The sequence below is a fragment of the Enhydra lutris genome, unplaced genomic scaffold (genome assembly GCF_002288905.1).
Source record: "Enhydra lutris kenyoni isolate GAN:26980312 unplaced genomic scaffold, ASM228890v2 scaffoldscaffold3, whole genome shotgun sequence".
NCBI lineage: Eukaryota > Metazoa > Chordata > Mammalia > Carnivora > Mustelidae > Enhydra > Enhydra lutris.
The window spans coordinates 29199346-29216521 of record NW_019154087.1 but is presented as its reverse complement, the minus strand read 5'-3'; positions in this window follow the sequence as shown (position 1 = coordinate 29216521).

Below are 17176 nucleotides of genomic sequence, written 5' to 3'. Positions count from 1 at the left end.
CTCCCTTTCTGATTTCATTAGATTTTATTCTTCCTTCCCTTCCCCTATGATCCTCTGTCTTGTTTCTTAATGTCCACATATGAGCAAAATCATATGGTAATTGTCTTTCTCTAGTGACTTATTTTGCTCAGCGTAATACCCTCTAGTTCTATCCACATTGTTGCAAATGGTAAGATATCATTTCTTTCTTTTTTGATGGCTGAGTAATGTTCCATTCTCTATATATACATATCTGCTTAACCCATTCATCTGTTGAAGGACATCTGGACTCTTTTCATATGTTGGCTATAGTGGACATTGCTGCTATAAACATTGGGGTGCAGGTACCCCTTCAGGTCACTATGTTTGTATCCTGCAGGTAAATGCCTGGCTGTGTCATAGGATATTGCTGGGTCATAGGGTAGCCCTATTTTTAACTTTTTGAGAAACCACCACATTGTTTTGCAGAGTGGCTATACCAGCCTGCATTCCCTCCAGCAGTGTAAGAGGGTTTCCCTTTCACTATTATTATATTTTTTATTCAATAAAGCATCCACAAAGTCCCCTTTGTCACAAAACTTTTTTAAAAAAATTTTATTTATTTATTTGACAGAGAGAGAGAGAGAGATCACAAGTAGGCAGAGCAGCAGGCAGAGGTGGTGGGGGGAGGGGGGGATGCAGTCCCCCTGCTGAGTAGAGAGCTTGATGCAGGGCTCGATCCCAGGACCCTGAGATCATGACCTGAGCCAAAGCCACCCAGGTGCCCCACCATAAAAACTTTCTATATACATATATATATATTTCTGAATATTTAGGTTTTGCCAAATAAATTTTAGATTATTAGCTACTCCAAAGTCCTTGTTAACAATAATTTTTCAAATTCACAAAACCCAAAATATTTAGATTGGTCTTAAAACCTTAAGTGGGAGGACATAATGTCTTTCCCACAAAAACATCTTTTAACTCTTGTTACTTCTTAGCACAGCTTCAAAATCTGCCTAGAATTTGTATGGAAATTTTTTTTTTATTAGTTTTGATTCGCCCAACAAGTTTTTTATTTTTTTTTAATATTTATTTTAAAAAAGTTAATACTCAATTGACTTTGTACTGTCTCTTTGTCCAGGTGCTAAGGACTATGCCAACAATACTCTTGATAGGGATCTTTTGTTTTGTTTGTTTTGTTTTGGGGATTTTGTTGTTGTTGTTGTTGTTTTTAAAGATTTCACTCACAAATTGATTTGAGAGAGAGAGCATGGGTGAGAGAGCACAAGCAGAGGGAAGAACAGAGGGAGAAAGAGAGGGGCTTGATCTCAGGACCCTGAGATCATGACCTGAACTGGAAGCAGATGCCTAACCAACTGAGCCAACTGGTTGCCCCTGGATCAATGTTATACAATATCATTGGCAGGTAATTCTCTCAGTGGCTTGTTAAAGCCTTGACAAATTGGTCATCCTTAATTTTATTTTATGTAAACCTTTTATGCAAACAAATTGTGCACAGGTCATAAGTGGACAGCTTCACAAATTTACACAAATTGAATATACTATAGTATGATCTTCACTAAGATTAAGAAACAGATCATTAGTAGTGCTCTAAAACACTCCCTCTTGCCCACTCCCAGCCACAAGTTCTTCATAGGTAACAACTATCCTGAATATTAACACCAAAGATTGGCTTTGCCTATTTCTGAGGCTTACATAAACAAAATAATAAACCTGTACCCTCTTGTAGCTGACTTTTTACACTCAAAATTCTGTTTATGGGATTCATCCACATTACAGCATATTGCTTTAATTTATGTATTATCACTGTTGTGTAATATTCCACAGTATACCAATATTTATCCATTGTACTCTTTTTAAAAAAGGTTTATTTATTTATTTGAGAGAAAGAGAGAGTGCACACACACAAGCATGAGGGGCAGAGGGAGAAGGAGAGAGAATTTCAAGCAGTCTCTACACTTAGCATGGAGCCCAATGCCAGGCTCAGTGTCATTACCCTGAGATCAGGATCTGAACCTAAACTAAGAGTCAGATGGTTAACTGACTATACCACCTAGGGACCCCATCTATTATCCACTTAATGGATATTTGGCTTGCCTCTCTTATGGCTATTAAGAATAATGTTTCTATGAGAATTCAAATATGTGTCTTTTGAACATAGATCAATATATGTGTGCAATTTTGTTGGCTATATTCAGAAAAGCAAAATTGCTGGGTTATAGGTATATGAATATTTAACTTTAATAAATATTGCCAAAAAGTTTTCCAAAGCAGTTGTACCGATCTTGACTTCTACCATCAGTGTATGATTGCCATACAGCTTTGCCAACAGTTGGCATGCTAAACCTAGTTCATTTTAACCATTCTGGTCAAGGGGTAGTGATACCACACTAAGGTCCTAATTTGAATTTTCCTGGTGACTAATGAAGTTGATTATATTTTTATCTACTTATAAGCTATTTGGATAGCTCTTTGGTGAAAGTTCTATGCAAACATTTGCTCTTTGTTCTACTAGTTTATATTTTCCAACCTGTTGTTTTTGTTTTAACTCTTTTATTAGTGTCTGTTGATTAATAGAAGATCTTAATTTTAGTGTAGTTCATTTTAGCAATATTTCCTTATAGACAGTGCTTTTTAAGTTCTTTTCATGTTTTCCATAAGATGTTTGCCAATAAAGTTGTTTAATTGCTCACATATTCTTGGTCAAAATATCTAAGGCTGAGAACCAAAAGAAATTTGGATATGTATCTTATACTAAGCCATTGCAACTTGACTTGCATTACATAATGTGAAAATAATTTCTGAGCACAGTAATTAAGAAATCATTTGTGAAATCATAAAATACTCAGATCCTGGAAAAAATTTTTCCTTTCATCACTTTTGTGTTACATTTGGTACAGGGAAAAAAATAATGTGTTGCTAGAATATCTTCAGTTTCATATTTTTTCTAAGGGTGAAAAATCAGAGAGTAGATAATCTCACTGCTTATCTAGTATCAGGAAAGTGTCTGCTCATCTTTGCAAACTGCATAACTTAAACATCATCAACATCCAGATATAACTTGAAGCTCATAAATTCCTTGATTATTTCTACCTAGAATAATGGCTTCCATGAAAATGAACAGGCATACCAGTTTTCTGCATTTCCATCTCTCTGTCCTTTTTTAAATGAAGGTATTAGTCCAAAAAGTTATGTCTTATGCCAAAATTACTCAGTGATTTGAAAGAAATTATCCTAGTTAGTGTTAAATAAATATTATTATTTATCAAGTTAATATAAGTTACTACAAATCAATATTGATATTAACTATATATTTCTCCCTCTAAACTTTTATTTTTAAAAAGTTTTCTGCAGTAAACTAGACAAACATTTTTTTTAAGTTTCTATTTTTTGTTCCCCTGTTCATTACATACACAGTTAAATGATAAAACATTTTTTCAGAAGATCTGATGTTTTTTCTGGAAGCCCTAACTGTGAGCAAACTATCCTTCAGGGGATTGAAAGGGAGTTTTGCCAGCTTTAAGCTTAATAACACCAATATTTCTTTAATGTTTAAATGTTAGTATTCTAAACCAATTCACAGACCAGAGATTTATTTATCTTGATTATTAAAGAATGTCATAGGAGGTTTTTTTATTGCTATTTATTTTATTTCAGGGAAATGCTCTATACCCTTGAACTTTTGTTGTACATATTATTTAAATATTTCAATTAATGTTTCTCTCATTTAGCTCACATTTGAAAGCTATTTCAGTCCACATAACACACAGAACCAAAAAATGTGTGATCAGTCCTTACCACAAATCTGTGTCCTACGTTCTAAATAAATTACTCAGGGATACAAAACAGAAACTAGTGGACACATCTGGAGTGACACAAAGAAGTGCAAATGCCCTGAAGCTCACAGTGCATCTGGAGCCTCTCTGAAACCATGGAGAACCTGAAGAATAGGGATGAATGCTTGGAATCAAAACAGAACGGAAACTGAAGATAATGGAAGACAATCAGACCAGCCTCTAGAACAGTGAATCACTGTCTGAAGAATAGGAAATCAGAGTAGAGATAAAATTCCAGGTTCTTAAGTACAGTACTCTTCCAGACTCACTAAAAATAACTTTTTTAAAAATTTAATTTAATTTTTTTCAGTGTTCCAAGATTCATTGTTTATGCACCACACCCAGTGCTCCATGCAATATGTGCCCTCCTTAATATCCACCACCAGGCTCACACACCCCCCACCCCTCCTTCCAAAACCCTCAGTTTGTTTCTCAAGAGTCCACAGTCTCTCATGGTTCATCTCCCCCTCCGTAAAAATAAAAATAACTTTTAAGAGCAATCTATGTGGGCAAAGCCATACTTAATACAATGGGATAAAGGAAGGGAATGTTACTAACTCCAAGTTACACCATTGTTCACTGGATGAAGTAGCTTACTTTATTAAGAGTGTGTATATGACATCATTTCCATTTAGTTCATCAATTATGTATTTGCTATTGTATGCAAGGCTCTAAAACTGATGTACAGTTACCCACTATAGATCTTTCAGATTAATTTTAAAAAGGCAAGCAAGAAGAAGAAAGAAGAAACTACTTTATTAATTAAAAACCACTCTATTTCAGAAACTGTGCCTTTTTTTTAAGATTTTATTTTTAAGTAATCTCTATATCCAACACGGGGCTTGAATTTACAATCCCGAGATCAGAATTCGTGTGTTCTACTGACTGAGCCAGCCAGGCCCCCCTGTGCTGGGTTCTTTGTGTACTTTCTGCCACTTAGTTATCATAATCATGGGAAGGAGGAGGTCTTTTTCTCCCATGTTACATGTGAATGAGTCAAAGTTCCATGAATTTAAGTGACGTACCCTAAATCACAGAAACTAGAACCCAATTCTGTCTGACTTCAAATAACTCTTCACTACACCAAGCCATACCTCTGAGTGGCTAAAAAGCCATGCCAATAAAGTGCTACAATGATACTACATAGCAAATAACACAAAATTACAAATGACAGGTTTTCTAAGAAACAACTTTCCCATAGGCTGTTGGAAGATAAATAAAATTAGACAAAATGGTAGAAGGAAAGTCTTTTAGAAAGGTCTATTAGAAGAACAGAGGTGAGAAATTAAAGGAAATCTTAAGAATTAATTTTTTTTAAATCTCAAAGAAACAAAAGATCAATTCACTGAAACTTATGACAACTGGTTCCCTCACACCTCTACTCCCTCTCTACATCTTTCCACACTGCTGCTAGAGTAGTAATCTTGAAAAACATAAATATGGCAGCTCACTCCTTGTTTTAAAATTCTTTCCTGACTGGTTTGGCCTTTAGGGCAAAGTCCACACACTGTAAACATCTCCCAGGCCTGAAGGATATGGGCCTCATTTGTTGTCACTCCACATTTCTGCTATAGGAATCCTCTTTTTGTTTCCTTAGAAGCACTACATTCTTCTCAGCCTCAGGTTCTAACACTGTTCCTCTGCCAGAATTTCTCTTTTTCCTCCCGTCTGTGCACTTGTTCAAAACCTATTTTTCTCAGGCTCTACACCCCTTGAAGGCAGAGATCACACTGCCATATCTGCTACATTGGTCAGACCTAGCTGACTCTTATTTTAATCTTTCCACATAATGTATGTAATTACGCATTATGAAAGACCCTTTGGAAAGTACCGTGCATGGGGCCTGAAAGCCCTGGCATAGCTTGCAACAATTTTTCTTTGTCTCAGGAAGAGAAGGAATTGAAGAACTACTGACTATTGTTCTCAAGCAAGGTACAGCGATATTTCTGGATTTCTGGGATCCTTCTAAAAGATAGAGCGCAAAACTGTAAAAGGGAAGGGTCTATGTACTGTACATAAAACCTCTGCATCCAGCCATTTTGTTGAGGAATTATGATTGTTTGGATTGAGAAAAACCAGAACTAGATGAGGTGAGAATATTGTGAACCAAGATCACTGAGAACATGTTCATTTCTGCCAAGATGACAGAAGAAAAAAAGGGTCAGGTACTCCCCAGAAAGCCCGGAAAGCGTTGCTCAGGTGGACTGATAAACGTTTGATGATCTAAGCAGCCACTCCACCATCTTCTCCTCCACTGCCAGGTAGGGAAACCAGCTCTGGGAGTCAGGTTAGGTGTCCAATTAAAGCACACCATATTGATGCAGGGGACAGACATGAAGATGGCAACAGCAATTATATTTGTATCATTTAAAATTGAACATAAAAAGACCATGAGCTCTATGGCCACATCTGTTTTTAAATGTAACATGACTTTTTGACAGATTGCAATACAAAAAAATCAAAGTAGTCTTACCCAGAGATGAGAGGCAGCCCTAATTTGGGTAAGCTGCAGATTACTAGGTATTTAGTCTACAGTAATTCTTTCATAAATATTTGTCAGATTAATAAATAAATGAATCAACAGAAGTGATGTCAACCTAATCAGGTATTTAAAAAATGGCTTACACATAGTAACTTGTTAAATCCATAAATATATTGAGTCATTCAAGAATAATCCTAAATACACTGTTGTCATAAAAGTACTGGCAATTTCAATGTGTTTTCAAGCATGATGTTTAATCTTTTCAACCAGACAAAATCTTAATTCATGGATGATCCATACCACTCCTTAGTGTTAATGGTTTTAATTTATTTTTATTTTATAGTCCAAGAAGAATTGGATTTGCTTGGATAATTTATTTTCTGAGCTATACATTTGTTTTTGTAGGAAATGGGATAGATGTGAAGGACAAATGATCTATTGCAGAAAGCTTGGGGTATTTCTACAAACAAGTGAGTGACAAAGATCTCATTTAGTCCTGATTCTTTGAACTCATATCTACATAGAATAGATAGACATGATATGAAATTATAATGATTTCCTTTATAGAAAGAGGCCATTTATTTACTTATTTTTGTTGGTTTTGAGAAGCCTCAAATGTCACTAAAAAAAAAAAAGTCAGTAAAAATAACTGAATTGTTATGCTATAACATAATCAGAGATACTATTATGTTTAATGGTATTAGGTTGCATCTGCAGATCAGAGACTCTTCCTTTATTAAAATTAAAAGTAATAAAAGCAACTGACATTCATTGAATACTTATTATGTGCCAGCACTTTTCTAAAGGCTTTATTAGATGAATTAATCTAATCTTCATCTCAATTCTGAAAGAAAAGTACTTATGTCATCAACCTTTTTTTATAGATGAAGAACCAAAGACACAGCAAATTTAAATAAGTTGGTTGAGGTTACTCAAACTCATGACAGAGTTGGGACCTGAAACTAGATCTGTCCTAGTATAAATGTTACCAACTCCATTGTATATCATAAAAATTCCTCTTGCAAGAACAAATATAGATCTGAAGTTGACTAACACCTCCAATATTTTCTTCATCAGACCATTTAGAAAATAAACTTTGAATTTGGGGAAACAAAAAAAACAATGGAAGGTTGTCTGGGTGGCTCAGTGGTTAAGCATCTGACTCTTGGTTTTGGCTCAGGTCTTGATCTCAGGGTCACAAGTTCAAGCTCTGTGTTGGGCTCCGCACTGGGCATGGAGTCTACTTTAAAAAAGGAAAAAAAAAATAAAAGAACAATGGAGAATGTCTTTTCTAGAGCACGTGGAATGAGTTGTGAGCATGAGAGTAACCTATCCCCTAAGTTTAATGATTGTTTTTAAACTAAGAACCCATTTGATAGTTTATCAACTCATCCAAGATCAAGACATTATCATATTGAGCCATAACAAACTGTTGCTGTTATAGGTCAAACCTGGTCAACTACTGATCACTTCATATGGTTCAACCTAACTTTCATTTTCTTTCTCTGGCACTTCAACCCGGAGTGGTTACAGTTAACAATGCAAGTTAAAATTTCTATTTGCAAATCTAGAATTATTTAGGGACCAGCAAAGCCTGGGGAAAACAGGAGACACAACCACTGTATTCAAGGAACTTAGAATAAAGTCAGACATGAAACAAACAGGGTCAAAGTAACAAACAAATAATTAATAAATCATCTATGGAGTTTTAGATGGAAAAAACTACAGATATTTGAGCAAGTGCCAGGATGTGAATTTTGAGAGAAGAGATTGGTGGAAAAGGGTTACACAGTTGTTCAAGTCAGGAAGAAAGCATGATAATAAGCAGTCAGTTGGGGCCATCATGAAGTGTGAAATATGTGGAGTCCAGAGAGGAAAAGGACCAATTGGATCTGGATTCAAGGATTCCAAGAGGAGGTTGTGCTGGACAATAAGAAAAAGGAGGTGAAAGTGGGAGGAGAAACCTGGCCTTGATTTTGCCAGGGTTGCTATTTGGCTTTTCCTTGAGAATCTGTGATTAAAACCACATGTTCTCAGAGGATTAAACTGGTTAACAGGCACAGTATAAGAGACTGGGCAGAGTAATTGATGAGAAGTCCAGCTAAATGGTTCACAGCCAAGTGTGAGGGCCAGGGTCAGGGCAGGGAAAATGAAAACAATATTTTGATTTCAACACATTGAATTGAAGACACAGTTTGAATGAAGATGTATGTAATGGGATTTGATTTCTGATTTGACTTATTCATGGTGTTAAAAAATGGTTCTAAGACATTGGATTAAGAAATGGATTAAGAAAAATGGGGTTTTACTATTTAAAAGATAAGTAAAAAGGAGAAGGGTAAAAGATTGGAAAGATTATTTATTCTAATAAGTATATAAAGTAATAAAACTTATTGACTGCCCACTGTCTTGAGTATTAAGTATTAAGGAATGTAGAAGTACACATGTATATGCAAACACACATGCATATGTATTACATTCACTTAACCCTTAAAATAATACTGCAAGACAAGTATTAATATTTCAATTTTATAAGTAAAGAAATGGAGATTCAAAGAGGTAAAATAATTTCACCTGAGTTGTACATCACAAAATGTTTATGACTTCTAAGAACAAACCTCTGCTCTTCCATCTTTCACCCAAATGGAATTTGAAATGACAGCTGAACCTTCAAGTGACCATATCTTAAATACAGCATGGAACAGAAGTTGTGCTAGAATGAGAAGTGAGAAGTGAAGACTGAAGCATTGAATTTGCAGGTCATCAGGATTAGGTGAGCTTTAGAAGAAGGTGATCACTCAGGATTTAGGAATATGGGAGGAAGAAAAGAAAAGAAAACTAAAATCCCAGAAGTTACTTAGAACAATGGATAGGAAGTTTGGAAGGCAGGTCAGGAAAGGCAAGAGGACCAGTGAGTTAGAGTGTTGGAGAATTCATTATCATGTGTTCAGTTATTTATTCAACAGTAGGTGTTGAAAACTTACAAACCCCCAATTCATGACAACCACTGCAACTCTAGTAGTGAACAAGTCCAGACATGCCCTCTGCCTCCATGGAAGTAGGAGAGGGAGAAGACTGAGTTCATCTGGTAATACCTCCAGTTGTAAGTTTTTGTTGTTTTTGTTTGTTTGTTTGTTTTTTTGTTTTTATTAAATACCAGCTGCTGTGACAGTTTGTGGTAAATGCTGCATCTGGGATGGAGTGGGAGGGGTCACAGAAGGCTTCCTTGAGAAAGGGACAAGTGAGTTGAGATGTAAAGGTCCAGTGGAAGTCAAACAGGTAGAAAGTGTTCTAGGCAAAGGTTGCTGCTGAGTAGAAAGAGAACATGCTCAAAAGACAATGTCAAAAAGGAAAAGAAACTGGTTTGCCTGGCTGGCTCAGTCAGTAGAGCATGTGACTCTTGATCTCTGGGTTTTGAGTTCAAGCCCTACAATGGGTGTGGACCTACTTAAAAAAAAGAAAAAAAGAACAGGAACTTGGCGGGTCAGGTAGAGGCAGGGGTTGGGGATAGGGGATAAGCAATGCAAGGTTAGAATCCAGGAACCCTTAGGGTCTCAGAAGGAATCCCCTTTTTCTGGATCAAGTACCTTTGGACGATGAGCTAATCAATCCTGGGCTTTCAGAGTCTTGGTTCTTCCAGACTCATAGCCGTAAGGTTTTGCTTTTGTTTTTGTTTTTAAAGATTTTATTTATTTATTTGACAGACGGAGATCACAAGTAGGCAGAGAGGCAGTCAGAGAGAGGAGGAAGCAGGCTCCCCGCTGAGCAGAGAGCCAGATGCTGGGCTCCATCCCAGGACTCTGGGATCATGACCTGAGCCGAAGGCAGGGGCTTTAACCCACTGAGCCACCCAGGTGCCCCCATAGCCATAAGGTTTTACAGGCGAGATAAACATGACACCAGGCAAGGTAGGCGCAAGGCAAGATTTATTAAAGGTGCTCTTGGGCGAGGTTCCAAGACTCTGGAGAGGAGAGTCAGGGAAGTTGCACCTGGAGGGGGTGGAGTGGGTCTTTTATCTGGGTTAAGACAGGGCATAGGTTCACAGCCATATGAGGTAAGTTATTCGGGGATTGGAGGGTCGGGGGTGTCCTGATGTTCCTGTTTCTTGCATAGGTATCGGCTTACTTATGATGATGTGTCCTCGGCATAGTCCTTTGTGTGGGAGAATCATGGGTTAAGGAAGAGGGCGGCCTGGAAGATGATGGCCCGGTGGCCATTTTTATTGTTCCTCTTGCATTCCCAGAGCCGCCGACCCAACAATAGCCATGGAGGCAGCGTTTTTTTACCCCCTTCCATTTTTTTTTTTTAAGATTTATTTATTTATTTATCTTAGAGAGAGAGAAAACATGCATACTGCATGAAAGTGGGGAGTGCAGAGGGAGAGAGAATCTTATTCAGGCCTCACGCTTAGTCTGGAGCTTGATCTCATGAGCCTGAGAGCCTGACCTAAGCGAAAATCAAGAGTCAGACTCTCAACTGACTGACCCACCCAGGACTCCCAGGTAGCTTCTACCTGTACCTGACTACAAAAGAATTTCTGCGCTGGTACCTCACTGACCTTCCCCACAGTTTCATTTGATGATAAATAAGACCTATCACCAGAAACTACTATGATTTTTAACACCTAAAAATTATTACTATGAATTTTATTAATTAAATTGCCACTTTAAATTAAATTACAATGTCAGTAGAGAAACTTGGCCTACCATGGCTGACATAATGTACCTAAAAAGGGTCCTTAAAAAACATGGGTGAATTTCAGAAAATGTTGAGAGAAATCTCTTTCTCAACAATCCCTGACTCTTGTGTTCTACTTTTCCCCTCTTGCCCATAATTATAAAATGGAGTAGAACTGCAGCAAAATGCAAGTCTTTTTCCCAGGAAGAAATAAAACCCCATAGCCCTTTCCACCTCTGTATTCATAAAGTGGGGAGAAGAGCAAGATGGGGATATTGCTCAGAACAGTACTGTACCCCTATGTCAGTGTGCTCAGCAAAATCCCCAGTGTTACATGTATTGTCATAAAAACCACAGTTTAAGGAAGCCACACTTGCAACAAGCAAATGGACTCGGGGGAGCAGAAATCCACACGGTTGATACATTCCATATCCTTTGTTTAAAAAAATGTCTTGGTCTCCTAGCAACATTGTAGGGAAATCCATCAGGGGTATGAAATTAGATGGCCATGTAGGCAGGATACCTGTAGAGTGTTCAGTTTTATGAAAAGCTTTCACTAAAAATTATATACATTATGCAAAATTCTACAGTAATGTAAGTGAAGGCAGAAATTGTTCAACTCCTCCACAAGCAAATTTAGGGTTCTAACAGTACCCAGTAGCTAAGGGTCTACAAAGTAACAGGGGGAAAAAAATGAAAGACATTATGTGGGATGCCAAATTGGTTAGCCATTCATGATAAGGGAGAATTTCCTCCTCCTCAAAAAAAAAAAAAAAAAAAAAAAAAATTCAGGACGTCCTGATACAGGCTCTTCTTTTGTAAAAACCTTCTCCCAACTAGGGAGGTGGAGGGAATGATACATTTTTTCCTGTAAATAAACAAACAAGTGAATAAGTAAGTTAGAACTACACAATTCAAGAGTATAGATCACCAAGGCCTGCACTTTGTCGATAGCAGACAAGTCAAATCCCAGCTTGTGCAGTCCTGCTTCCACTTACCTTCTTACTCATAGAGTGTTTGAGGACCAGCTACATATTATTTTCATGTGGTTTTTTATATCCTTGAATGTATTTATATGCTTTATACCAGTTCTTTTAAGACATTTGTCTGCCCTGATATCACTTCTGCCATTTGTGTTCTATCTTATTGGTATATTAATTCTTCTGGTTATAGGTTATACTTTCCTGCTCCTATGCATGGCTGGTAGTTATTACTTGGGTTCCAGACATTGTGAATATTACATTGTTGAGTACTGGATTGTGTCAGGGACTCCCCCTACCCCCTGACCGCCTTAAGGAGTATTGGATTTTGTTCTGGCAAGTGATATATTGCCTGAGAAACCAGATCATTTTCAAATTTATTTAAAAGCTTTGTTCCAATGAACCCAGGACAGTCTTTCATTCTGGGCATAATTCCGCCCCATTATTAAAGTGTGATCTTTTTGAGGACTGTATATAATGACCTGTGTATTATGAGGTCTCTCTACTTTGTTGGTGGGAACACAAACTACTCCCAGTGTAGACTCAAGATTATTCTACTTTCTGGGGCACCTGAGTGGCTCAGTTGGTTCAGCATCTGACTCTTGATCTCAGCTCAGGTCTTGATCTCAGGGTAGTAAATTCAAGCCTTGCACTGGGCTCCACTCTGGGCATGGAACCTACTTTAAAAAAAAAAAAAAAAAAAAAAGATTGTTCTACTTACCACTTTTACAACTTTCTGGTGTGCTTTTCCTCAGGACTTGGAGAATTTTACCTCATGCATATTCAGATCCATGTAAAGCCTAAATGGGAGCCCTCTGTAGATTTTGGGAACTCTCTCTGTAAGCAGCTTTGTCCTCTTTGATACTCTACATCACAAACTCTTATTTCTGTGTCTTCAATTCAGTAATATCTCTAGTCTCAATTTCAGATCTCCCTCTTGTTTCTGGATTGGATGCGGGCTCCAGGAAGTAAGCTTGTGTGGTCACAGAAATTACCTAGTTAGCTTCACCTCCATCTTCAATCATGATCTGGACTGCCTGTCCTCCAATGATTATGTGTTATCAATTTTGCTGGTTATTCTAGTTGTTTACATCAAGAAGGCAATTCTCACAGCAATTTATCCTTCTCAAGTAAGAGAAAAAAGAAGAAACATAAAATTATACTGCCTTTTGTATTTATATACCTGATAACTTTTACTTTGTGTTTTCGTATAGATTAGAATTATTATCTGGTATCACTACCTTTCTGCCAGAATCCTTTCCTTTACTATTTCTTAAGGCAGGTTCTGCTAGCAAAAATTCTCTCCATTTTGTTTGAGACTATTTTGCCTCCTTTTTTGAAAGATAGTTTTGCTGAATAAAAGATTCTTGGTTGACAGTTTACTTTCAGCACTTTGAATATGTCATCCTACTGCTATCTGGTCTTCATTTTCTCTGATGAGAAAGCAGCTCTTAAACTTAGTGGGGGGGCACCTGGCTGGCTCAGTGGGTAAAAGCCTCTGCCTTCGGCTAAGGTCATGATCTCAGGGTCCTGGGATCAAGCGCTGCATCAGGCTCTCTGCTCAGTGGGGAGCCTGCTTCCCTTCCTCTCTCTCTCTGCCTGCCTCTCTGCCTACTTGTGATCTCTGTCTGTCAAATAAATAAATAAAAATCTTTAAAAAAAACAAAAAACAAAAAACTTAGTGGGGTTTCCTTGTATGTGATGAATCATTTTTCTCTTACTGTTTTCAAGATTTCCTCTTTATTTTTGGCCTTCAATATTTTTACTAGGATGTATCTGACTGTAGATTTCTTTGAGTTTATTCTATTTGGCCCTTGTCAAGCTTCTGGGGTCTATAGGTTAATATTTACCATCAAATTTGGTAAGTCATTGCTATAATTTTTAGAATTTTTTTTCCCTTTCTCTCCTCTCCTTCTGATACTTCAATTACGCATATGTTGGTGCACTTGACAGTGTCCCACATGTCTCTGAATTTGTGTTAGTTTTTCTTCATCCTCTTTTTTTCCCCCTGTTTTTCAGATTGTGTGATCTCTGTGGATCTGTCTTCAAAGTCACTGAATTTTTGTTTAATATTTTATTTATTTATTTGACAGAGAGATAGAGAGAGAGATCACAAGTAGGCAAAGAGGCAGGCAGAGAGAGAGGAAGCAGGCTCCCTGCTGAGCAGAGAGCCCAATGTGGGACTCGATCTCAGGACCCTGGGATCATGACCTGAGCCGAAGGCAGAGGCTTTAACCCACTGAGCCACCCAGGCACCCTCTATGGTTCCTTTTGCAGTGTATGGATTCACTCTTTTTCAGCAGTCCTTAGGAAGTAGCCATGACATCTTGGTATAGGAAGATCCATTGTTGGGGTAGAACTTACTGAGAATTTGAACCAAAATATTTTGGCAGTGGGCAGAACCAGGGATAGCATATTCACAAATGTAATCCTCACGATTAGAAGGTACAAGAAAAATGCAATTTCTTTATTGTATCCATAATTAATTGGCCTTCCTCCAAAATCTCTATTTACTAATTAGCAAAGGGGAAGCAGGCTCCCTGCTGAGCAGAGAGCCTGATGTGGGCTCGATCCCAGAACCCTGAGATCATGACCTGAGTGAAGACAGAGGCTTAACCCACTGAGCCACCCAGGTGCTCCTCAAAGTCACTGAATTTTAATGCTCTCAGTTCAAAATTATTGTCAAGTCCCTCTAGTAGTTATACTTTTCAACTCCAGAAATATCATTTGGTTCTTTTTAATGATTTTTACCTCCTTATTAGTATTTTATGTGTTGAAATACCATCATTAAATCTTCCTTTAATACTTTAATTATGGTTTCTTTTAGTTCTTTCAGTGTAATTACCATAGCTGCTTTAAAGTCTTTATCTGCTAAGATGAACATCTAGGCCCCTTAAAATTCATTTTCTATTGCTTAATTATTTTATTTTTCTTATATATAGGCCATACTTTCTTAAGTTTGTTTTGCATGTCTCATAAAATTTTTGTTGAAAAGTATACATTTAGAAAATATATTGTAGCAAGGTCTAGGCACTGATTCCTCCCAAATTGAGCATTATTACTGTTGGCTTGATGGTTTGTTTATTTGTTTAGTGCCTTGGTTCAGCTGATTCTGAGAAATCTATTTTGCCCACAATACACACTATTCTATGTCCTTGCCCAGATTTTTTCCCCATTATTTCAATCTTTTACTATGGCTATTTAGGGATCACCCTTGGGTCAGCTAAAGCCTCTTATTGATCAAAGGTTGTTCTTAAGCCCTCTTAATCAGTTATATTTTTATCCTTTACTATGGAATATGTATGTGTGGCTTGGAGGCTGCTATCATAGCTCAGAGATTTTACAGGGAATGCCCTATGTTTAGCCAGGGACCTGAGGGTTGGAAGCTCTCTTTCTGAACCTTTCTGAGAGGGTGCAGCTGTGGGCATGCACATAGACTTCCACACTGCCAGGGATGGAAGTAATTTTATTTTTAAATCTGACTCTCTAGGAGTGGCTCTTACTAGAGTAGTTAATTATTTAGTTAGTGCTCAGTGTTTCGGGGAAGGATCTGCCCTGTGTTAATGGGTCTGTGTATAGCAATGTTGTAAATAAAATAGTCCCATATCTTTGAAATATCATAAATCATACTGTAAAAGTTTTCAGGAAATTTTTCTTAACAAAGTTATAAAGATAGAAAAATGCCATGCCATCTAATATTCCCTCATAGATTAAAGTATGTATTAATATTTTCTAAAAGGAAATACTCTTTCATCTTAATTAGGATATTTATGTAGTTCTCATTTTTTTTGTACAGTGAAGACTATTTTCACACTGATTTTTCTCTTATTGTTTTTGAATGTATTTTATGCAAATAAAAATAGCTGACTCACAGCATCTTCTTATATGATATTTAAAAATTTTTCTTGACTACTTAAAGCATGGAAATGGATCTTCCCAGTTTGATTATAGAAGGTTACATAGTACTTTTAAAATATTTTAACAATGCAGAAAAGGAAAAAAAAATCACTTGAAATATCACATTGAAAGAAAACCACAATTAACATTTTAAGAACATGTTTCCAAGTATTTCAGAGATCTGTAAATAAGTTTTGATGTACTTTTGCAACTTCTTTTTCACTCACCTGTACCTGTGCTAACATTTCCTTATCAATAAATATAGATATACAGCATCTATTGGGGAAAGTGTTTGGTTGATTTTTTACCACAAATGTAGAGTTGTAATAATACACCTCCACTCAAAGCACTCTGTCATCATTAGTGAATGCAACACCCATTTTGGTTCTTTTTATTTTTACCTTCATTCTAAATCCCTTTTCTCTTCTACTCCTCTTACATATATACTGCTTATAATAAATTTGACATATATCTTCATATGTATGTATCTCTATAAAACATATAATATTGGTTTACAGGAAAATTTGTATACCTATTTATAGGTGTATATATATAATATTATTACATATTACATTATAAATTATTATATATTATATATTTAAGTCAGTGTATATTAAGTATATAATATAATAAATATATATTATTAATATATTTAAAAATATACTATAAATTATATATAGTATATACACCTACAAATAATTATACAAATGTACCTAGAAAGCAACATTATATTTTTTATAAAAATACATAAGTAACCAAGGATTTATGTCAAGTATATTATAGATAGTGTATATGTATATATTATATATATATAAAATATATACAATAGGTGAACACATGTGTTTCTGTATTATTACATCAGCAAATAACAATATACACAAGCACAAAGTACACTAACACAGTTGAATGTAACAAGCCACACAGGAACACATTATTGTTCATCATCCCCATTCACACATTTTTCCTTTTGACCCATTTTGGTAACAAGTGCCATCTCAAGAGCACTTTTGTGTGATTCTGCCTCACCATTGTAGAAAAAAAGCAAACGTGAGTCAGAGGACTGTTTCTTTGTTGTTTCTAATTTTGTTCAAAATCTGAAATGGTCTCTTTGTTGGCAATTTGTGAAGATGTCTCTCTGTCCTTGACTGTTTAACTTGGTTTCTCCCCTTTTTCACACCTCTTTAAATCAGGCAACACTCTTCTTATTTCAACATAAGGATCTATATTTTACAATGGTATTTTTAAAAATGTATTAATTAGAAATTTAACTTGTCTTTTTTAAGTGTTGCCAGTATTTTTATTAGAAGTTTTGTTGTCTATGT